Below are 5767 nucleotides of genomic sequence, written 5' to 3'. Positions count from 1 at the left end.
ATTTCTGTAACTTCAGGGCTTTATTAAAAATGCCAGGGCATTTCCATAAATCATAAAATTAATCATGGCCACTGCTTAGAATATATCCAACATCAAACATTTTGGTTTATGATTATTTGAGAATTTAAAATATTTTATAGCATTTAAATGCCCAAATGCAAATACTATAAGAATTAATTCAATGACCTTAAGATGTCCTAGAAAAATGTGCACCATTTTTGTCCAAGGTTTTAACGCAAAACAAAAAGGGTGGGCTTTTTAGAAGGGTATTTCAGGTTCATTGAGAAAGTTTTTAGTAAACCCTAGTTGTTCCAGGGGGGGTGGGGGTTCTGCCATCCCCATTTCAAATTTAAGAGAAATTTAAACATGACGCACACTCTAATGCTTGAACTGGCTAGGGTGTGACAGGCGGCACGGTGGCGTGGGGATCGCTGGAGAAAAAGCTCGGCACGGGGGGGGGCCTAGAGGAATTGCCGGGGCAGCGGTAGACCGTCGGTGGGGAGTGTTTTCGGGGTGTGCGGGGCGGCGCACTGCCAGCCGCGGGCGGCGGGGGGCTGCTATTTGGCCGGTGGTGGCTGGCGGCTCAGGGGGTGGAGGTTGAAGATGAACCGCGGGCCCTTGATTTCGTATCCAACGGCTGCAAAATCGACTGATCAGAGATTAAAAAGTCAGTCGACCGAGGTGTAGCCTCACCTTGCTAGTGCGTTCAGTTTCGACAGCAAAATTCAGTTTCGATAGCAAAATTCAGTTTCGACAGTTAAGTTGAATTTCGACAGTTAAGTTCAGTTTCGATAGTTAAATTCAGTTCCGACAGTTAAGTTCAGAGATGAGCGGCTGATGTATTTTACATCTAGCACATTGTGGTTATGTAGTTTACGTCATGTATTGGAGATGCTATTAGAATTCCACTCAGGTTAACATTGTTCGTTGTCTCTCTTGTCCTGCTTTAGCCTCGACGTCATACAACTCACCGGAGCTGCTCCAACGACGAAACCTCCATCACAGCGGAGCAGTACCTCGGGCTCCATCTCCAGACACCTAAGATCTTCTTCCCCTCCTCCGACAGCCAAGTCAGTGCTACGTCTTGAGCATGCGTTGGTTTTCCCCGAAGCGGAAGGCATGATGCAGCAGAGTAGCGCAAGTATTTCCCTCAGTTTTTGAGAACCAAGGTATCAATCCAGTAGGATCCCACGCTCAAGTCCCTCGTACCTGAACAAAGAGATAGCTACTCGCAACCAACGCGATTAGGGGTGTCAAGCCCTTCACGGTCACTTACGAGAGTGAGAAATGATAGATAGAATATTTTTTGGTATTTTTGATATAAAGATGCAAAGTAAAAAGTAAAGGCAAAGTAAATAAAAAACAATATAAAAGTGATGGAGATTGATATGATGAGAATAGACCCGGGGGCCATAGATTTCACTAGTGGCGTCTCTCAAGAGCATAAGTATTCTACGGTGGGTGAACAAATTACTGTTGAGCAATTGATAGAATTGAGCATAATTATGAGAATATCTAGGCATGATCATGTATATAGGCATCACATCCGTGGCAAGTAGATCGAAACGATTCTGCATCTACTACTATTACTCCACTCATCAACCGCTATCCAGCATGCATCTAGAGTATTAAGTTAAAAATAGAGTAACACCTTAAGCAAGATGACATGATGTAGAGAGATAAATTCATGCAATATGAAATAAACCCCGTCTTGTTATCCTCGATGGCAACTATACAATACGTGCCTTGCTACCCCTTCTGTCACTGGGTAAGGACAGCGCAAAATCGAACCCAAAGCTAAGCACTTCTACCATGGCAAGAACTACCAATCTAGTTGGCCAAACCAAATGGATAATTCGAAGAGACTTGCAAAGATAACCAATCATGCATAAAAGAATTCAGAGAAGATTCAAATATTATTCATAGATAGACTTGATCATAAACCCACAATTCATCGGTCTCAACAAACACACCGCAAAAGGAAGATTACATCGAACAGATCTCCACAAGAGAGTGGGAGAACTTTGTATTGAGATTCAAAGAGAGAGAAGAAGCCATCTAGCTACTAACTATGGACCCGAAGGTCTGAGGAACTACTCACACTTCATCGGAGGGGCTAGGATGATGTAGAAGCCCTCCGTGATGACGGCCCTCTTCCGGCGGAGCTCCGGAACAGGCCCCAAGATGGGATCTCATGGATACAGAAAGTTGCGGCTGTGGAATTAGGTTTTTGGCTCCTATTCTGATTGTTTGGGGGTACGTGTTTGTATATATAGGAGGAAGGAGTACGTCGGTGGAGCACCGAGGGGCCCACGAGCCAGGGGGCGCCCCCCCCCCCACCCTCGTGACCACCTCTTTGATCCCTTGTAGTAGGGTCCAAGTCTCCTGGATCACGTTCGGTGAGAAAATCACGTTTTCGAAGATTTTATTCCGTTTGGACTCCGTTTGATATTCTGTTTATCCGAAACACTTCAATAGGCAAAAAAGAGCAATTCTGGGCTGGGCCTCCGGTTAATAGGTTAGCCCCAAAAATAATATAAAAGTGGAAAATAAAGCCCAATATAGTCCAAAACAGTAGATAATATAGCATGGAGTAATCAAAAATTATAGATACGTTGGAGAATTATCAGGCATCCCCAAGCTTAATTCCTGCTCGTCCTCGAGTAGGTAAATGATAAAAAGAGAGTTTTTGATGCAGAGTGCTACTTGGCATAATTTCAATGCAAATATTCTTAATTGTGGTATGAATATTCAGATTAGAAAGATTCAAGACAAAAGTTTATATTGACATATAAAATAATAATACTTCAAGCATACTAACAAAGAAATTATGTCTTCTCAAAATAACATGGCCAAAGAAAGTTATCCCTACAAAATCATATAGTCTGGCTATGCTCAATCTTCCCCACACAAAGTATTTAAATCATGTACAACCCCGATGATAAGACAAGCAATTGTTTCATACTCTAACTTTTTCAAACTTTTTCAATCTTCACGCAATACATGAGCGTGAGCCATGGATATAGCACTATAGGTGGAATAGAATGGTGGTTGTGGAGAAGACAAAAAGGAGAAGATAGTCTCACATCTACTAGGCGCATCATCGGGCTATGGAGATGCCCATCAATAGATATCAATGTGAGTGAGTAGGGATTGCCATGCAACGGATGCACTAGAGCTATAAATGTATGAAAGCTCAACAAAAGAAACTACTGGGTGTGCATCCAACTTGCTTGCTCACGAAGACCTAGGGCAATTTGAGGAAGCCCATCATTGGAATATACAAGCCAAGTTCTATAACGTAAAATTCCCACTAGTATATGAAAGTGACGACATATGAGACTCTCTATATGAAGAACATGGTGCTACTTTGAAGCACAATATATGAGACTTGCTATATCATGGTGCTACTTTGAAGCACAAGTGTGGAAAAAAGATAGTAGCATTGCCCCTTTATTTTTATTTTTTTTGGGCCTTCTTTTTTTTCTTTGGCCTTTCCTTTTTTTGGACAATGCTCTATTGAATAATGATCATCACACTTCTATTTATTTACAACTCAATGATTACAACTCGATACTAAAACAAAGTATGACTCTATATGAATGCCTCCGGCGGTGTACCGGGATATGCAATGAATCATGAGTGACAAGTATGAAAGAATTATGAATGGTGGCTTTGCCAGAAATACTAAGTCAACTACATGATCATGCTAAGCAATATGACAGTGATGGATATGTCATGATGAACTAGATGGTGGAAAGATGCATGGCAATATATCTCGGAATGGCTATGGAAATGCCATAATAGGTAGGTATGGTGGCTGATTTGAGGAAGGATATGGTAGGTGTATGATACCGGTGAAATTTGCGCGGTATTAGAGAGGCTAGAAAGGGTGGAAGGGTGGGAGTGCGTATAATCCATGGACTCAACATTAGTCATAAAGAACTCATATACTTATTGGAAAAATTTAGAAGTTATCAAAGCAAAATATTACGCGCATGCTCCTAGGGGGATAGATTGGTAGGAAAAGACCATCGCTCGTCCCCGACTGCCACTCATAAGGAAGACAATCAATAAATAAATGATGCTCCGACTTCATCACATAACGGTTCACCATACGTGCATGCTACGGGAATCACAAACTTCAACACAAGTATTCTTTGAATTCACAACTACTCAACTAGCATGATTTTAATATTATCACCTCCATATCTCAAAACAATTATCATGCTTCAATCTTTTCTTAGTATTCAACACACTCAAAAGAAAGTTTCACAAATCTTGAATACCAAGCATATTATTATTAGGCAAATTACCATGCTATTAAGAGACTCTCAAATTAATTTAAGTGAAGCATGAGAGATCGATAGTTTCTTTAAAACGAATCCACCACCGTGCTCTAAAAGATCTAAGTGAAGCACATAGAACAAAATTATTTAGCTCAAAAGGATATAAGTGAAGCACATAGAGAAAAATTATCTAACTCAAAGGATATAAGTGAAGCACATAGAGAAAAATTATCTAGCTCAAAAGATATAAGTGAATCACATAGAGCATTCTATCAAATTTTAATTCATGTATGGCTCTCTCAAAAGGTGTGTACAGAAAGGATGATTGTGGCATACTAACAAACAAATACACAAATAATACAAGACGCTCCAAGCAAAACATATATCATGTTGGTGAATAAAAATATAGCTCCAAGTAAATTACCGATGGAAGTGGACGAAAAGAGGGGATGCCTTCCGGCGCATCCCCAAGCTTTGACTTTTTGGTGTCCTTGGATTATCTTGGGGGTGCCATGGGAATCCCCAAGCTTAGGCTCCTGCCACTCCGTGTTCCATGATCCATCAAAAGAATTCACCCAAAACATGAAAACTTCACAACACAAAACTCAAAATAGAAAACTCGTGAGCTCCGTTAGCGAAAGAAAACAAAAGACCACTTCATGGTACTGTAATGAACTCATTATTTATTTATATTGGTGTTAAACCTACTGTATTCCAACTTCTCTATGGATTATAAACTATTTTACTAGCCATAGATTCATCAAAATAAGCAAACAACACACGAAAAACAGAATCTGTCAAAAACAGAACAGTCTGTAGTAATATGTTGCTAGCGCAAGATCTGGATCCCCAAAAATTCTAAAATAAATTTCTGGATGTGAGAAATTTATCTATTAATCACATGCACAAAGAATTAACTAAATAGAACTCTTAAAATAAAAATGACAGCAGTTCTCGTGAGTGCTAAAGTTTCTGTTTTTTACAGCAAGTTCAACAAGACTTTCCCCAAGTCTTCCCAACGGTTCTACTTGGAACAAACACTAATTAAACACAAAAAACACAACCAAAACAGAGGCTAAATAATTTATTTATTACTAAAAAGTATCAAAAATCAAGGAATAAGAATAAAATTGGGTTGCCTCCCAACAAGCGCTATCGTTTAACGCCCCTAGCTAGGCATAACAAGCAAGGATAGATCTAGGTATTGCCATCTTTGGTAGGCAATCCATAAGTGGTTCTCATGATAGTTTCATATGGTAATTTTATTTTCTTTCTTGGAAAGTGTTCCATGCCCTTTTTTAATGGAAATTGAAATCTAATTTTCCCTTCCTTCATATCAATAATCGCACCAACCGTTCTAAGGAAAGGTCTACCAAGAATAATAGGGAAAGAAGGATTGCAAACTATATCAAGAACAATGAAATCTATGGGCACATAATTCCTATTTGTAACAATAATAACATCATTAATTCTTCCGA

This window comes from Triticum urartu, chromosome 2A (genome assembly GCF_056163025.1).
Source record: "Triticum urartu cultivar PI428250 chromosome 2A, HENAU_Tu73, whole genome shotgun sequence".
Classification (NCBI taxonomy): Eukaryota; Viridiplantae; Streptophyta; class Magnoliopsida; order Poales; family Poaceae; genus Triticum; species Triticum urartu.
Note: the sequence above shows the minus strand (reverse complement) of the source record.